Genomic DNA, 19862 nt, shown 5'->3' on the forward strand with positions numbered 1-19862 from the left:
CCCCACCACCTCAACTATTAGATGGAGCACCACCATAATTCAGCTCAATGCTGGGTGGTTTTATACCCCTCTAACCCACGCCTGACATCAGGCATGGCGCAAGAAGGTTCATGTTTACTATCTGCTCCATAAAAAGAGCAACTTAACTGGTATCTGTCTGGCTGTCATCAGCTCACAAACAGTAGCTTCCACAGAGAACTGCTGTATGTGTGAACAGCCACTGTGGGTGAGCTGCTGCAATCACAATGTGGCCTGTGTGAATGTTGTACCAGTTTACAGCTACTGATACCAGTTCCTCTTCTTTTCCAGTGAATTTGCTGCAGCCCAACATCTCCTTCAGTGCTTCACCAGTGTTTCACTGGTGGCTTGAAGGGCCTGAAGTGACCAGGAGCTACAGCTCCATCATCTGCTCCGTTCAACCGCAGTATCCAGGAGGCTCCTTCCACCTGGAGTTCAGTGGTGAATCCAGCATCACCAAAACTCAGTCAGCTGTTAACCACTCCACCACCTTCTCCTTCCCTGAGGCTGATTATGTCCACCAGGGAAACTACAGCTGTGTTTATGAAGTAACTGTGTCTTCACGCTCTTTTAGATCCTCCAACACTGAACTCTTGGCCGTCACTGTGAAAGTTACAGTAATAAGATGAGCTCATCGTTTTTCTGGACTAGTTCTCCTGAAGTGTAAATGTTCTGACAGTTTTGGTTCCCATCATCAGTTTTTCAGCAGCAGCAGAAGGACTGTTACTCGTATCAGTGCCGATCATTGTTTTCCTCAAAGGGAGAAATAAGCAAAAACTGCAGAAAGCTGAGAAGACGTTTCGTAGACACAGTGAGTACTTTCTGTTCAGAGGACAGTTTACTGAGGTACATTGAAACTCACAGAAGGTAAACAGAGAGTAGATACATATGTCCAAATGTTTGTGGACACCTGCTCATTCATTATTTCTTCTGAAATCAAGGTATTAAAAAGTATCTTATTTTCTTCTCTGCAGAACGAGCATGGATGTGAGGATTACCACCCCACCTCATCCCAAACTCCCCAACTCATCCCAAAACTAATGGATGAAGCATCATCCATTATATTTTGAATACATTTTACAAAATCTATAAGAAATCACAAAAAGAAACATTCTTCTTGCAGACTACTTTGTTGAGTTGTTGTGGGTCTCTATATTGAGAAGAAACAATGAGCATGAGCAGGTGTCCCAATACTTTTGTCCATATAGTGTACCTAGGTACTGTGTAGAATGCCTTTTGGTAAAAATATACTGAAAAACTATAAAAAAAAAATAAAAAAAAAATAAAATAAAATAAAATAAATAAATAAATAAAAAAATTTAACCAGGCAAGGAACCATGTAAAATGGTGTCATGGTTTTATAAAGAGGCCTTTAAGAAAACCCTTGTTTAAAGTGTAGAGAAATGTGCTGCTGTAAAAGATGGTTAACCACTGAAAAGATGTATTTATTTATTTATTAATTTATCTCTCCACACAATTCTTCAGGTGCCAGAGCCCCGGCGGAAAATGAGGCGACTGAGGGGGAGGAGGATGATGATTATGAAAAAGCAGAAATCGCTCTTCAACAAAGAGAGGACTCTAATCTGGTGCATCCTGTTACACTTAGTAGTCTAATGCCTCTCTGGTTCGTCAGACTGGAATCTGATTGCTTAGTGGGACGAAATCTGCTAATTCACTCTTTTCCCAGTAAAGGGAGGGGATTTGGTTCTACTGGGAGGGACTTTGGATGTACGGAGAGGAGTTACGCTTGTACTGGTGGTGGTTTTGTTTGTACTCGCAAGACTTTTAATTGTACTGGGTACAGTTCTGATTGTACTGGAAGGAATTCTGGTTGTCCTGGGAGGAGTTTGGGTTGTACTGGGAGGAATTCTGGTTGTACTGGGAGGAGTTGGGGTTGTACTGAACCAGGTGTAAGAGAATTAAAGAACTCTGGAATTAGAGAAGGGTGGAATTCTGGTGGCTTTTGCTTTGTGGGAGAAGACCAGACCATCCTCTGAAAAGTGAAGCTAGGACTGAGAGATGTGGCAGAGTTTAAGGAAAGTGACGGGGTGGTAGTGGGTTGTGGAAACTGTCATGAACATGTAAATAATAGGGAGATGCCATTCTCCCAACATTATGCTGAAGCTGCTGTTTTAAGGTAGAATTGCTACATAAGGTGGTTTTAAGCTTTTTCATATTTCTCATATTTTAACTGTATTGTGATTCAATTATTCTGTAGGAGAACAAACACAGGATCAGGATCACCTGTTTGAGGAAGAAGATGGAGGTGAAGATGAAGTTGATAATAATGAAAGTGGAGAAACAATTCTTCCAGAGCAGGTGTCCCAATACTTTTGTACCTAGTTACATAGTGTACCTAGGTACTGTGTAGAATGCCTTTTGGTAAAAATGTACTGATATTAAAAAAAATTTAATTTAACCAGGCAAGGAACCATGTAAAATTCAGTAGTTCTTTGATGTGTCATGGTTTTATAAAGAGGCCTTTAAGAACCCCCTTGTTTAAAGTGTAGAGAAATGTGCTGCTGTAAAAGATGGTTAACCACTAAAAAGATGTATTTATTTATTTATTAATTTATCTATCCACACAATTCTTCAGGTGCCAGAGCCCCGGCGGGAAATGAAGAGACTGAGGGGGAGGAGGATGATGATTATGAAAAAGCAGAAATCGCTCTTCAACAAAGAGAGGACTCTAATCTGGTGCATCCTGTTACACTTAGTAGTCTAATGCCTCTCTGGTTCGTCAGACTGGAATCTGATTGCTTAGTGGGATGGAATCTGCTAATTCACTTATTTCCCAGTAAAGGGAGGGGATTTGGTTCTACTGGGAGGGACTTTGGATGTACTGAGAGGAGTTAAGGTGGTACTGGGAGGAGTTACGCTTGTACTGGTGGTGATTTTGTTTGTACTTGCAAGACTTTTAGTTGTACTGGGAAGAGTTCTGGTTGTACTGGAAGGAATTCTGGTTGCCCTGGGAGGAGTTTGGGTTGTACTGGGAGGAGTTGGGGTTGTATTGAACCAGGTGTAAGAGAATTAAAGAACTCTGGAATTAGAGAAGGGTGGAATTCTGGTGGCTTTTGCTTTGTGGGAGAAGACCAGACCCTCCTCTGAAAAGTGAAGCTAGGACTGAGAGATGTGGCAGAGTTAAGTTTTAACTGTATTGTGACTCAGTTATTCTGTAGGGGGAAAACACAGGATCAGGATCACCTGTTTGAGGAAGAAGATGGAGGATGAAGATGATAATGATGAAAGTGGAGAAACAGTTCTTCCAGAGAAAGAAGATTAGGTGACTCTGAAGATGACTACATCAATGTAGATGCTGATGTGGGAAAACCAGCATTGGAAAATCAGCAGCAGGTGAATGTTTATGTAAGCTGTGTAGATCATAGTCATTTGAGTCAGTACTGGTTATAATATTGGAAATGGACTTATTTTCCCATCTTTCAGGTTCCTGCCCACTTTGTAGTTCACATAACATTGACATTTTGTGGCTAAAATTGTGCCGTAAACCAGTTTTTCATTTGTGTGTTCTTATATGATCATCCTGTAGATGCCAAACACACACACACACGACTGCCCATGTGGAGATTGAGATGGATGATGAAGATTATTATGAGAACTCAGATGATTCAGAGTTCTCTGATGAGGACTACATTAATGTAAACTAGATAGTGGTGATGACGTACTCTGACCAGAAAAGTCAGGAGGCCTTCATACACATTCAGCCACTAAGCTCAGAGGAGCAGCAGAGTTGATTAGACCCTCTTCCTGTCCCTCTCCGGCTGAGTGCAGAAACCTTGAATGTTGCTGCTTCTTCCTACCCATCCAGCTCCTCTCCTGGAGACTGCTTTTATGACGCTATCTTTCTGGCTGTCCCAAAACCATCTCAACCAAAGGTGTTCCCCTGGATTCAGGTCTTGTGACGGGGAAGAACCAGTAGTGAAGAACAGAGAACCCATTGTCATGAAACCAATTTGAGAGACGTCTTGCTGGAGGTAGCCTTTAGAAGATGGGAAACTGTGGTCATGAAGGGATGCACATGGTCAACATGGGGATGCAACAACACATTCAAGAGAATATTGATTGGTATGAACGGCCCAAAGTCAACCAAAAAAACCTTCTCCACACCATTACACCTCCTCCACCAGCCTAGAATGTTCACACAAGGTAGGTTGGGTCTATGGATTCATCCTGTTTGTGCTAAATTCTGACCCTCCTATCTGTAGTGTTCCTCAGCAGAATTCCAGACTCCTCAGACTAGGCTACGTTACTCCAGTGGTGCAGTGTTGGTGAGCCTGTGCTGAGCCACTGCAGCCTCAGCTTTCTGTTCTTGGCTGACAGAAGAGGAACCTGACGTAATCTTCTGCTGTAGCTCCTCCAGCCACCTCACCTGAGACGCTGTTCTGCTCTCCACAGCTGTACAGAGTGATTCTCTGAGTCACTGTAGCCTTTCTGTCAGCTCCAACCAGTCTGACCATCCTCTGTTGACCCTCTCCTAGTAACAACGTGTTTCCGTCTGCTGAACTGGATGTGTTTTCTTTATTAAATCTCTGACTGTCTCAATTCCAGAAGAGGTGAGGAAAGCTTCTTCAAGCACCTGCTGAAACACTTTCTAGTGACAGATGTGAGTAACTAGGGCAGCGTCACTGCTCACACATTCAGACAGGGGGGACAGTGTGGAGGAGGCCGGCTGTGGTTTTCCTTCTGAGCTTTGTATGTGCTGCTATGTTGTTGATGCTCGGTGTAAAACATTAAGGAAAGGCCACACAAATACAAATCAGCTAACCCTCCAGTTGGCTACCTGGAGAACTAGGGGCATGTCTGCAAGTGATTGCTGTGATTGTCTGAGTTTATCAACAGTCAAAATCAGTTCTGATCTGAATCAGCTCCAATATCCCTGTTCAGTGCTTGTTCAGTCTTGTCCTCTCCTTCTCACCTCCACTATAGAAAGGAAGCAGTAGGAAGGAAGGGTGAGAACAGGAGCAGCGAGTGGGTAAAATAAGAGTTTTTAAAGTCGGCACAGACAGCAGTTTAACCTTAAGGCCACTATGTATTACTAATGCTGAGAGAATGGCAGTGGACACTAGTAATCTGTTTATTACGAGTGTCCACTGTAATACACTGTAATACACACACTCACGCCTAGGGGACACCATGGCCAATTTAGCATAGCCAATTCACTTACCATGTATTTTGGGAGGTGGGAGGAAACCAGAGCAACCGGAGGAAAACCACACAGAGATGGGGAGAACACACCAAATCCTCACAGAGACCAGAGCAGGAAAAGGTTCTACAGGGAGGTTCTATGGGGATGTTCTATAAGGTTCTATGGGGTGAGTTCTATAAGGTTTTAAGGGGAGGATCTATGGGGTAAGTTCTATGGGGAGGTTCTATGGAGTAAGTTCTATGGGGAGGTTCTATAAGGGGAGGTTCTATGGGGTAAGTCATCTCTTCGAATGTCCTCAATGTTAAGGGCATAAAAAAGGAATGAATGGCGGAATGTTCAGAGATGATGTCACAATGGGCAGCTCTCCCACACACAGCTGAGAGAACGGGAGCGGTGCCCTTTATCTCCACTGCTCTCCAGTCCTGTAGGTGCATGGAGGAGCTTCTGGACCAAGCATCAAGTGGACAAAAGTTTGTGGACAGAGATCTATTAGCCAGACATTTTGAATGAGCTAATGTACCAACTATATGCCATAGCAACACCTTAGCAACAAACACAGCAACATTACTGAGCCACAATCACTCTCTAATTAACGATGAATAAATGTATTGATGGTAAACACTGTATATTATAATTAGCTTAACGATGATCTTAATTACACATGTTGATCAATAGTGTTGTGTTTATGAGCTCTGAGCTCCACTCACATCTTTCTCCTTCTTCTCCTCCATTTCCAGTCTAACTGAAGAGGTGACGTCTGTCTCTCACGCTCTCCACGCTGAAAAAAGCACTGGAACATAGTGATGTCACAGTCAACCTGCCCCGCCCCTTAGTTACCATTGCTAACCAGCTCCATCAGAATTCTTTATTCGCCAAGGACCAGTGCAAGGAATTTCAAGTAATGAATAAAGGACATCATTATTATTACTGTTGTTGTTGTTCATTTATAATTAACAATAATGGCAATATAAATATATTCAAATATTTAAAACTGTAAACATAACCGTTATTATTAATAGTAAAATAAATGATATAAATAAATTAATACAGTGTAATACCTGTAACTGTCAGGCCCTTGGCACGCGCTCAGCAGCCGGCTTCCCTCATTAAGCCGATCAAGGTCAGCTGGGACTGGAGCTTCTTAAGCCGTGGCTTTGTTTTCTCTCGTTGTCGTGAATCAGCTCTGTTACAGCCTCTGTAGCACTGCGCTCTACGCTCTGCTCAAAGAGGAAGTGGACCGATCCTGTCGTTGCCTGTTTGGTCTTATGTCTGTTATCCTTGTTGCTCTGTCTGCTCTGCTGATCTAAGCCCTGATGCCTCCCTGTTTCACTGAAGTCTTTCTTCTCTGTTTTTCCTTCATTATTTTGGTTTGTTGGTTTTTCTGCTTCCAGGTTTCTGTTCATTGTTTTTTCAACACCTCACTTGTGTTCTTTCTCCTGGCCCGAGCTCCGTCTAGTGTTCTGCTTTTGGTTGATGTGTTTCTCGTTTTCCTGAATACTGCTCAGCTTCCTCCCAGTCCCAGCTGTGTTACTGTGTCCAGTTTGAGTTGTGAGGTTTTGATTTTGTTTCTGGTTCTGTGCATTAGATTGCTGTTCCCCCGGTTGTGCTTTGCTTTGTTGTATCTGTTTACTTTTGCCCAGGTTACATTAAAGTCCTGCATCGTCCATCCCTGCAAGTGTTTCCTTGTGTTCACTGCCACGTCTGACCAGGTATGACAGTAACTAATAAATTATTTATTATCATTATTATTTATTTATTATTATTATTGAAAACAACTGTATCATGAAAACATCACATCTGTAATACATAAAGGAAGTTATTATTGTGGTTGTCATTATTTATTAACAATAATAACAATGGTAATATTTACATATTTAATGTGCTGAAATGCCTTAAGATGAGACGATTAGCCTCGTTAATAAGTGAGGAAATGATCGTTGGCTTCTTCTTCTCAGTCTATGACTGGAGCTGCTGCTGCAGATATGATATCTGACCTGTAGGTGGCGCTACTGTGTCGCTTTTCATCCTGAATCAGTGTAATCTCTGTGAAACTGGACTGAATTGTCTTCTTATGTCTCTTTACCCTGAACTGTCTCCGTTTTGTTGTGCTAATAACCACAGTCTGAGGAGGCCTGGAAAAAATGACCTTAACGTGGTTTCAGACTGACCTTAAGTTCCATAATGAGTGTAAACAGTCCTTATTTCCCAACATGAACCCAGACCCAGATTCATTTTAGAAACTATGAACTGAAACTCCATGGCAGCATTTGAAAACCATTAATATGCAACATTATGGGCTGTTTAATTTAGACGTCTAATAGACTGTAGTGTCTAAACGATTAACTCTGGCATATATTAAATATAACAGCAGTTTATTAGTTCTTATCTCCTGCTCTCCGGGACCCTCACCTCACTTGGCCTTGGAGAGGCAATCTCCCCGCACCCTCCCACAAGCCTTTGCAAGGTCTAGGCCACAGAGACCAGCTACAGTTTGTTTCTTTAGTTCCAGTGCATTTAATCATTCAGTTCAAGTGAGGATTCTACAGATTTATCCATTCTTCTGTTTACAGACCGTCACTCTCCCTTTTCATGACGGTCATGAACTGAACTACATCCAGTTTTTTCACATATTTTTTTATTTTAAGATACGATTCTTCTCATCCCACCTACCACCTGGGAGTCCATGTTCAAGTATTTTCCAAGTATCGGTCGATAGATGCTCTAAATTCAGTTTAGGATGAGAAGATTACAGAGAGGACGTAATGTACACGAGATAAGGGGTAAAGATAAATTTACCATAACAGTGAAAGTAAATGTGTGTTCCCCTTTTACTCGCATACTGAATTTACATATATATATGGTCACCTGAAGTAATTCATAATTAATATACTGGCCTTTGGCCCGAGTAAGCTCTTCCTGACGTGAGTATTCAATCAGAAACCTCTAATCAGCATTAGTGAACAGTTCAGTTGTTTTTTGTATTGACTTTTACTGTTTTGACTTCTACATAGCCTGGTATACATAGAGACTAAATCTATAACCACTAGACTACTATAATAACACACAAAGTAAAGTAACAGCAAATGTTACATGTATTATGATTATTATTATTAGTAAAAAATAAGGGATTAAAGACTGCACACACTGCTTTCAGAATATAGAAGAGTATATATGATATACAAGCTGACAGCCCTAGTTTCTCTAAAGCAGGAAAGTACGAGCAGTTGGCGTCATCACTCGACTATATGTTCAAAGTGTCAACAAGTAATAAATAATAGGAAAAGGGAGTGGTATTGAAACATTGGCAAAAAACAAAATAGATAAAAGGGGAAAAGCCTTTTAAAATCAATTCAAGTTTATTTATAAAACAACGAATGTCATCACAAAGCATTTAACAGAGATCTGGGTATAAATACCTAGAATAAAACCCAGGAATAAAAACAATAAATCAATACTGAATTAAGAGAATATGGAAATGCGCCATCAAGCCATAAAAGATGAAAACGTGAGTGAAATGTTGAAGTCCAGGCAGGTATGCATGGTCATGCAGTGAGGTGAGGATGAATCAACACGAGGCGCTAGATCAGGACAGTGGGCTGTAGGATAGTCGAGAGCCAGGTCTGGTGGTACATGGATGGAATAGCTGGAACTGGGCATCTCAATACATGGTAGAGAGAGAGAGAGAGAGAGAGAGAGAGAGAGAGAGAGAGAGAGAGAGAAAAAACAGAAAGGAGGGGGAAAACAAGGGGTTAGGACATCCAATAGGTAGGGTGGGAGTCAGATCACGGCAAGCTTAAAACATCAACAACAACAAAAAAAAAAAAAACAAAAAAAAAAATAGTAAAGGTTTCAAGCACATCTTAGATAAAACAAGGCCTTGATTCACAGGGAAAGTCCTAACTACATAAACATACTCAAAGGATTGGATACAATAAAAATGTCCTTCCCTAAACTCAGGCCTCTTTTGCCACAGGACTTACTGTACAAATGACACGGGTAGAATTGATCAAGGTCATAACAGTAGAGACAGAATTGTGGCCAAAATACATTTGCAAAGAAACAGACATATCTACCACTCCGAGAAAAAGGACTTGAATGAACAGGATAATACAGCAGTCTCGAGCACAAGCACTGCAATCCATATGATCAGCTGAGTCCATAAACATTTTCCATTTACCAAACATGGATTTCTATCATCCCGTAAGACTGGTGTCCTCACCCCCTTATTTCAGTCCTGAAGCACTGTGGCTGTAAAAGCTACATAGGACAACCACATGCGGTCATTTCCTAAAGTAGTGTTGGTAAGAGTCTCAAACGCGAGAACAGCTCAGCCAGTTTGGATGAAACACTTTGTTTTGAACACAGAAACTCACAAGAGACATCGGTATGATTGACTAACTAAACATTAGGTGGTGCATTGTCCTTGTGTGTGAAAAAGGATAGGAACCAGATTCCTGGGGGCCTGAAAGGAGGTCAAGGGTGCACAATGTTCTGGGCCATTTTCAAGAAGAAAATTAAGAAAGGGATTTAGGAGTATGAGTAGACTGGTGTACGACCTGTAAACGTAGATTAGAAAGACAATAATAATCAGAACCTGTAATCAGATCAGGACAGAACAGTGTTAGTATGAAAACAGGCTACAGCAGCATGATTAGAATACCCCCAGAGTTGCTTCTTCTGAAGTGGGAAACTGATAGTAGTCCGGACACAGTTGCAGACAGTCAGAGTTGGAACCAGAGTCTAAACAGAATGAACTGCAGATTTATAACCAGAGAGGTATAGATTGACAGACAGACAGAGATGCAGAAGGACCGAAAGCCAAGGGACATACATACAGTCAAACAGAGTTGCAGATGCATAGTCGGAAAAACAGCCAGCCAGCCAGCCAGCCAGAACTGCAAATTGAAAGAAAATTAGCCACTAAATTGCCACACAGTTGCAGATAGACACAACCAGCCAGAGATGCAGATAGTCAGACAGTTTCACGTGGATACAGCGTTTCATATGGATAAACACAGCCAGAGTTGCTGCTAGAGCCTTAGCAGGATGAATTGCAGAGTTTTAGATGGAGACAGACAGAGATGCAGAACGGTAAGCAGCCAGCGAGCCAGCCAGAGTTGCACAAGGACAGCCAGTCCAGCCACAGAATCACACATGGAAAGAAAGCCAGCCAGCCACAAAGTTGCACATGGACATGCAAACGGCGCCACACACAGTTGCAGACAGACACAGTTTAAAATGGACAGCCACCCAGTTGTAGATGGACAAACAGCGAGAGTTGCGGAGCGAAATACACACTGCCAAACAGTCAGAAACAGTCACACAGTCAGAAAGACAGCCATCCATTGAACTGCACATGGATAGACAGCCAGCCATCAGAGTTTAAACAGAGCGCAACAAAATTGCAGATTCATAGACAGCCAAAGAGTGTTGATGGACATTCACACAGCCAAATATAGTTACAGACACACAGTCAGAAAGACAGCCAGCCAGAGTTGCACATGGATAAACAGTCAAAGCAGCACACAACAACAGAGACGCAGACACATAGTCAGAAAGAAAGCCATCACTGCACCTGACAGCCAGCCAAACAAAGTTGCAGAGGGATTATCATACATTTGCAGACGGATAGGGAGTTTCACATGCATAGACAGCCAGTCAGAGTAGCTGCCAGAATCTAAACAGAATGAACTGCAGCTTTATAGACAGTCAGAGAGAGGTGTAGATGGACAAAGGAACATACAGTCAAACATGGTTGCAAATGCATAGTCAGAAAGACTGCCAGAGTTGCACATTGACAGACAGACACTGAATTGCAAACAAATGGCCAAGCAGACAGCCACACAGGTGTAAATGAAAAGGCAACCAGAGTTTTAAATGGAGAGACAGCTTGAGATGCTAAAGAACAGGCAGCCAACCAGAGATACACATGAATAGCCAGGCAGCAAGCGTTGCACATGGACATGCAGACAGCCATACAGTTGCAGATGGAGTGACAGCCAACCAGCCTGCCAGAGTTGCAGATCCTAAGGGAATGAGGGCGCTGGTGAGTGGGTCTTCTAGGAGCCACAGTTAACCTATAAGGGGGGGGGGGGAGAAACACACCAATAGCATTAGGATAAAGCAATTAATTACATCTAGCTTAGCTTACCAGTATACATCAACAAGGCCATGTAAACAAGACATGTAAATAATGTCGTATTGTCATTTTAGGATGTGATGACCACCCCTATAGCAAGCACTTGGTTCACTCCAGGCTAAGCAAAGAACGAGCGCCTTATGTAAAGAGTGTGCGACTTGTCTCTTTTATGTTCCGTTTTGACTTTGTCTATACTTTCCATTGACTTTTTTGCACAAATTCAATAAACAATCACTGGATGTATTCAGCTGTGTACTTCTGGTAAAGCCACACTACCACAACACAGAGACAGCCAGCCAGAGCTGCAGATGGACAGACAGCAAGCTATCGTCTTGTAGACAGATAAAACAGAACAAGTTGCAGATGGACTGAAGAACAAATACAGAGCTACAGATTTATAGACAGACAGTTGCAGACTGAGAAGAGGGACATACATACAGTCAAACAGAGTTGCAGATGCATAGTCAGAAAAACAGCCAGCCAACCAGAACTGCACATTGAAAGAAAGTTAGCCACTGAATTGCCACACAGTTGCAGATGGATACAACCAGCCAGAGATGCAGATAGTCAGACAGTTTCATATGGATAGACACAGCCAGAGTTGCTGCCAGAGCCTTAGCAGGATGAATTGCAGAGTTTTAGATGGAGACAGACAGAGATGCAGAATGGTAAGCAGCCAGCGAGCCAGCCAGAGCTGCACACAGACAGCCAGTCCAGCCACAGAATCACATATGGAAAGAAAGCCAGCCAGCCAGCCACAAAGTTGCACATGGACATGCAAACAGCACCACACACAGTTGCAGACAGACACAGTTTAAAATGGACAGCCACCCAGTCAACCTGTTGCAGTTGGATATACAGCCAGTCAGAGTTGTAGCCAGAGTCTAAACAGAACCAATTGCAGATTTATAAACAGCCAGAGAGTTGTAGATGGACAAACAGCCAGAGTTGTGGATCGAAATACACACTGCCAAACAGTCAGAAACCGTCACACAGTCAGAAAGACAGCCAGCCATAGAGTTGCACATTGTTAGACAGCAAGCCATTGAACTGCACATGGACTGACAGCCAGCCATCAGAGTTTAAACAGAACGCAACAAAATTGCAGATTCATAGACAGAGCCAGAGAGTGCTGATGGACAGACAAGCCAGAAAGTGTTGATGGACATTCACACAGCCAAATATAGTTACAGACGCACAGTCAGGAAGACAGCCAGTCACAGAGTTGCACATGAATAGACAGACAGAGCCTAGGCAAAACCAGTTTTAAAAACTGTGATGGAACTATGCTAAACAAGTCCATTTCAGTAACTGAAGCAGGTCTGCTTTGGAGCTGGTGCACCATTTATTAACACAAAAAGCTGTGGTTAGAGAGTGATGTGCAGGCTAGATCATCTGTTACATGAATCAGATCTTTACGGTGAGTCGGTAGGGAGATTATATGCCTTATATGTAAAGTTGCAGATGGATGGACAACCAGCCAGAGTTACAGATGGACAAAGAGATAAAGATATACAGACAGTCACACACTGTTGCAGATGGAATAGATAAAAAGACTTAGCTTTTTATCATAAATATGCTGCCACGACCAGACCTGTAAAGAAAACTGTAATAGTTAAAACCTGGGGGAGTGGATTCATTCAGGGCCATGTATTCATTAGACATGGTGAACTAAGGTGGTTATCCCTAATAAAGTCATTGATAATGTTTGGTTACAATGTGTGGGACCAACACAGGTTAGATACTGCAGGGTTTGTCAGAAATATGAGCTAGAGGCAATTTTTAACACAAGCAGAGCAATGGCAGAATTAATGATTGGAATAAAGTAAATCATGTAAATCACTGGCCCTACCCAGTCACACCAGTCAGGTAAGTCAGTCCTAGCATAGTACCTTCTTGATGTTCCCGGAGAGATCAACAAACCCCAGGGAGCACAGATGAAGCCTTTCTTTGCAGAAGGGGACCGGACGTCAAACCTGCAGCCAGTGGTGGAGCATGAAGAGTTGGCTGAACGGCTTGCTCTCTCATCAGTAGATGGGCATGGGGCTAGAAATGACGATCCTGGCAGCGGTCTTCTTCCATATGTTGTCTGGGAGCCTGCAGTAGTGGTCCTCCAGGACACTGGCACCTTGGAGTTACCCTTTGGTCTGGTCACGCTGACTCTCCCAGGGCCTCTCCACCGCCACCGTATTCCTTGAGTAAACACAGGGGTTAGTAAGTTAGTAAAGCAAAATAATAAAGTAACACACTAGATAACACAAGGATTAAAACTGGCTAAGAAACAAGCCAATGCTAATATTAAAGAAAATAAAGAAATGCCTAGGAGTAACAAGCAACATGAGAGGTCTTGTGGACAAAATTGTGTGCTGCTCACTAGCACTTGGAGGGGGGTTAAATTGTCTGCAATCACTCCTTTATTTACATGTAGACCTATATGTAGACCATGGCTTTGTAGCTCATCCTCAGGTAAAAGAGAAAGAGTGAGAAGAGAACAATCCACTAAAAGTTATTTGGTTTACTACACCACAAACCCCCAAACCCAATCAAAAACCCTAACATTCAAACAAACACACAGTCATTACACCAATACACACTTTGACGCAGATGACAGCCAAGTACGACCTTCGGCTCCAGCAGATGGACGTTACAACAGCCTCCTTGAATGTTTTAATTAATTGTGAGATCTGTAAGAAGCAACCAGAGAGATTTAAGCGAAAATCAAACATGGTGAAAAGGTTTTCTGTAAAATGATTAAGTCATTGTATGCTCTCAAACAGTCTGGAAGGACCTAGGGGGTGCATTATTATCTAGATGAAAATGGCTTTACACAGAACCTAGATGAAACATTGAGTGACACTGATATTATTTTTTCTGCTTGTATCAAAAAGTAATATCGCACACACACACACACACACACACACACACACACACACACACACACCTGCCAACTGTCCAAATCACCAAGAATGAACGACGGACCCCAGTCGGCCTCTTCGATCCTTGAGTGTCTTTTTCGGAAAGGTGTCCAGAAGTGTGCGGCAGTGCTCCTTCAGGGCCTCGCTGAATCAGGTGGAGAACAGTGGAGAAAGATGATGCTGAAGGTGTCACACTGCCGAAGCACCAATGGAAGCCTGTTCAGGACACAGGCACCTAGAAAACAGGAGACAGCGGCATTACTCTTTGGGCCCAAAATTTAAGTGTTTCACAGTGGAATCTCCAACAATGAGAACACGACGACTCTCCCAGGCTGCCTCCGGCCTAGTCTTCCATCTGTGGAGTTTGGTCTGTCTTTACAACAGCAACTAGATCTGCGGTTTAAGCAGGACGAGCTCCATGAAGAGCGTCTGTTCCTCCGCGGTCGCCATGTTCCTCGAGTGTAAACACAAAGACAGAAATGCAAAAGTCAGTTAGTGAGAAAAAGTACTGTACAGTAACACAGGTAGCAGATAGCACAGGGATTACAAGATAAATAAGACAAAGCCAATATTAAGGCTATAAAGTAGGGATAGTTGCTCGACTCAGAGCCCAATTACGTCACAAGCTTTCAAAGCAGGACCGCATCGAAACAGCAATTTGGAGTCTTGCTCAAAATACTAGCTGGTCCTATAGATCCAGTGTGCAAAAGAGGGTTATAGATACACTCTGATGAGAGCTATCCAACTACTGTTTTTGGGTTGTTCCAATAGACAAAGTATAAAAGAACCATTAAAAGAACTGGTGGATGTTTGTATGTTTTGTTGTGTTTTCAGTGGGTTTGTGGTGCAGTAAGCAAAAAAAACACTTAGTGGATGGTTCGCTCTGCATTTTTTTCTTATTAGTTTGAAGACAACTTACAAAGCCGCAACCATTACAACATGTACAAGACCTGATCCAAGTTGGACAGTCACTAAATTGTCACAGTTCATTTGGGTCAGACAAGAACACTGGACTGCAGTCAAGCATGTAAGGAGGTACTTAAAGGCTCCAACTAATCATGGACTGTGTTACCAGAAGAGAGGAGAGAAACTGAAGCTTGAGGCACACAGTGATGCAGATTTGGCTTCAAATACAAAAGACAGGCGAAGCACAACAGACTCCGGTTTTAGTCCAACTAAAGATGGTCCTCTTACTCTCTGCTCGGTCTACATGTGAAGGAGAATATATGGCACTCGCTGTTACCATTCAGGAAAGCTTGTACCTCACACAGCTACTAAGTGCCATGAACAGTGATCACCAATATGCACCTGTGAAAATACCTGAAGACAATCAAGAAGCAATCACTCTTTCCATGAACCCTGTATGGTGACAAAGATGAAGACACGACCACATTAGACACCACTTCATTCGATCAGTGCTCCATGAGTGTTAAATAACTGAACACTGTCCCACAGCAGATATGGTTATGAAAAAGCCAAACCTTTTAAAGAGGAGAGTATTTGGATCAGTATACAACACTTACAAACATGACAGATAGAAGCTAGAGTCAAAATGAGAAAGGGAATCTTTGTAGGGTACAACAAGAACAGTCCATCATACCTAGTCTACTATCCAGACACAGGGAAAGTCCTCAAACACAGACTGGTGAAATTTCTTACAGTGTGTGTTACTGAACACCAAACCCAGACTGACCAGTCAATAGCAGATGACTTCCATGGGGAGAGATGTGTACCCCCATGCCAACAGCCAACCGTGTTCAGACTCCAGAAGAGGTAAAAGGGTTTCAAACTGACGCTTAAGATGGCGTTTAAACAAAGATTGACATAACAAACACTATTCAAAGAGAGACAGGAAAGCACCTCAGTATTTAAGCTGACTGTGTGTCAGATATTAAAGACCAGATACTGACCAATACTGACTACTGTTACAGGGTCTGTAATGTACCACAGAGCTTCAAAGAGGTGTTCAACAAAATCACAGTTTGAGTTGATGCAGATGACCTTGAGCTCCACCAGGTGGACATTACAACATCCTACTTGTATGCACAGATTGATGGAGAGATGTGTATGGAGCAACCAGAGGGATTTAAAGGAAAGACAAATACAGGTGAAAAGGTTTTCTGTAAACTGAATAAGTCACTGTATGCTCTCAAACCATCTGGAAGAACCTGAAACATGATTATTAAGATGAAAATGGCTTTACACAGAACCTAGATGACCATCGTGTCTTCAACAAACACCCTGAAAACAGCAGGATGATACTGATAATCTGGGTTGAGGATCTCATCATTGCTGCCAGAAACAATGACTTACTCATGGAGGTGAAAAAGAGATCAACAACATTCAAGATGAAGGAAAACTGAACTATTTTCTAGGTACTGATTTGGATCAAAGTCAAGGAGCAGTAAAGAGGAGTCAAAAGAAGTACACATCAAAAGTACTAGAACAATTTGGTATGTCTGCTAAGGTCAACCCCATGTAGACAAAAGTCACAGTGTAACAAGTAGTGATTCTGTTGATCCTACAAGATCTCACAAAGCAGCAGGTAGATTGATGTATGTGAAGAGCCAAAGGTGTGGGGGGGTATTAGGCAGCAAGGAAGCTTAGTAATGTGGACAAATTCAGGCCTCACTGTATTGAAGACCCTTATTTAAGGAACATAAGGTTCTAATACTCATTGCAAGTTTTTACATGGTTCCATTTTTTATATATTCATGTTGTGTGTAGGTTTTACTCCTTACAATTAACTTGCTCCCCATATGGCTATTGGGATAAACATTACACAGAGGACTCTGTGGGACAACGGCAGCATTCCTGAATGGAATCACAGAAACTCAAACCAAGGACTTCCCTGGTTTAGACTTTCCTTTCATAAGGAAACACCCAGGATTTATAAACTGTCTTCAGAGAGAAGGACATCTGAAGTAAAAAACACCTCGGTGAGAGCTACTGTTTTCAATTGTTCCAATGGACACCAAGTATGAAAGAACGGTTAAAAAAAAACTGGTGGATGTTTGTGTGTTTTGTGTTTTTACTGGGTTTGTGGTACAGAAAAAAAAAATACAAACACTTGGTGGATTCTTTTCTTTTTAATCTAAAGACGACTTAAAGCTGCAACAGTTACAATGTGTACAAGATCTGATCCAAGTTGGACCGTCAGTAAATTGTCGTAGTACGTGTCTGAGCCAAATGAACAACACTGGACTGCAGTCAAGCATGTATAAGGGAGGGTGGGGAGAAACTGACACTTGAGGCACACAGTGATGCAGATTCAGCATCAAATACAGAAGACAGACGAAGCACAACAGACTCCGGTTTTAGTCCAACTAAAGACAGTCCTCTTACTCTCTGTTCTCTACATGTGAAGGAGAATATATGGCACTGTCTGCAACCACTAAGGAAAGCTTGTACCTCACAGCTACTAAATGCCATGAACATGTGATCACCAATATGCACCTGTGAAAATATTGGAAGACAACCAAGAAGCAATCGCTCTTTCCATGAACCCTGTATGTTGATAAAGATGGAAAGATGTATGTAGACATTAGACGCCAGTATTTGATCAGTATACAACCATTACAAACGTGACAGATAGAAGTTAGACTCAAAATGTTAAAGGGAATCTTTGTTAGGTAGGACAAGAACAGTCCATCATACCTAGTCTACTATCCAGACACAGGGAAAGTCCTCAAACACAGGCTTGTGACATTTTTTTACAGAGTGTGTTACAGAACCCCAAACCCAGACTGACCAAGTAATAGCAGCTGATTATTTCCATGGGGAGAGATGCGTACCCCAATGCCAACAGCTAACCGTGTTCAGACTCCAGAAGAGGTAATGCCAACAGCTACCCATGTTAACCCACCCCAGAAGAGGTTCAAGCGTTTCAACCTCATGCTCAGGGATGGCGCTTAAATAGAAGGAGACAGACATAGTGCACGCCATCTAAAAAGAGAGAGGAAAGCACCTCAGTATTCAGCTGACTGTGTCAGATATTAAAGACCAGATCATCACAGATACTGACTTCTGTTACAGGGTCTGTTTTGGGTTCATGCAGATGACAGCACAGTATGACCCTCAGCTCCACCAGATGGACATTACAACAGCCACTTGCACAGACTGATTGTGAAATGCATATGGAGCAACCAGAGGAATTTGAAGGAAAATCAAGAGGTGAAAAGGTTTTCTGTAAACTGAATAAATCATTGTATGCTCTCTTGCCAGTGACTTCTTTAGAGTCTATAGATCATATATTTAACAGCCCACATTCAGTGTGGGAGCTGCTTGTACTCTGAAAGCCAAACCTTTTAAAGATGAGAGTATTTGGATCAGCAAACAACACTTACAAACATGACAGATAGAAGCGAGACTCAAAATGAGAAAGGGAATGATTATTTCCATGGGGAGAGATGTGTACCCCCTTGCAAACAGCTAACCGTGGTGATCAGATTCCTGAAGAAGTTCAAGAGTCTCAAACTGATGCTAAAGACATGGTACACACTATTCAAAGAGAGACAGGACAGCACCTCAGTATTTAGCTGACTGTGGGTCAGATATTAAAGACCAGATACTGACCAATACTGACTACTGTTACAGGGTCTGTAATATACCACAGATCTTCAAAGAGGTGTTCAACAAAATCACAGTATTGGGTTGAAGCAGATGACCTTGAGCTCCACCAGATGGACGTTACAACAGCCTACTAGCATGCACAGATTGATGGAGATGTATATGGAGCAAACAGAGGGAACACACATTTAAAGGAAACACAAATACAGGTGAAAAGGTTTTCTGTAAACTGAATAAGTCACTGAATGCTCTCAAACCATCTGGAGAAACCTGAAACAACATGACCATTTACACAGAACCCAGCTGACCATCGTGTCTACAACACACACCCTGAAAACAGGAGGATGATACTGATAATCTGGGTTGAGGATTTCATCATTGCTGCCAGAGACAATGACTTACTCATGGAGGTGAAAAAGAGATCAACAACATTCAAGATGAAGGATCTAGGAAATCAGAACCATTTTCTAGGTACTGATTTGGATCAAAGTCAAGGAGCAGTAAAGAGGAGTCAAAAGAAGTACACATCAAAAGTACTAGAACAATTTGGTATGTCTGCTAAGGTCAACCCCATGTGGACAAAAGTCACAGTGTAACAAGTAGTGATTCTGTTGATCCTACAAGATCTCACAAAGCAGCAGGTAGACTGACTTATGTGAAGAGACAAAAGGGGGGGGGTATTAGGTCATTAGGACATCTGAAGTATAAACACCTCAGTGAGAGCTATCTAACTCCTGTTTTTGGATTATTCCAATAGACAAAGTATGAAAGAACCATTAAAAGAACTGGTGGATGTTTGTATGTTTTGTTGTGTTTTCAGTGGGTTTTTGGTGCAGTAAACAAAATAACACTTAGTGGATGGTTCTCTCTGCATTTTTTTATTTTTGATTTCAAGACGACTTACAAAGCCGTAACCGTTACAACGTGTACAAGACCTGATCCAAGTTGGACCGTCAGTAAATTGTCGCTGTTCATTTGGCTCAGAAAAGAACAACACTGGACTGCAGTCAAGCATGAAAGGAGGTACTTATAGCCTTCAACTGATCATGGACTGTGT

General features: G+C 42.2%; 1 pseudogene; it reads left to right on the top strand.

The window, feature by feature from the left end:
• Nucleotides 1–260: 260 nt before the first annotated feature.
• The window catches only part of LOC140542386 (uncharacterized), a 157297-nt pseudogene continuing 137695 nt past the window's right edge, over nt 261–19862 (top strand).

Source organism: Salminus brasiliensis, chromosome 20, assembly GCF_030463535.1.
Source record: "Salminus brasiliensis chromosome 20, fSalBra1.hap2, whole genome shotgun sequence".
NCBI lineage: Eukaryota > Metazoa > Chordata > Actinopteri > Characiformes > Bryconidae > Salminus > Salminus brasiliensis.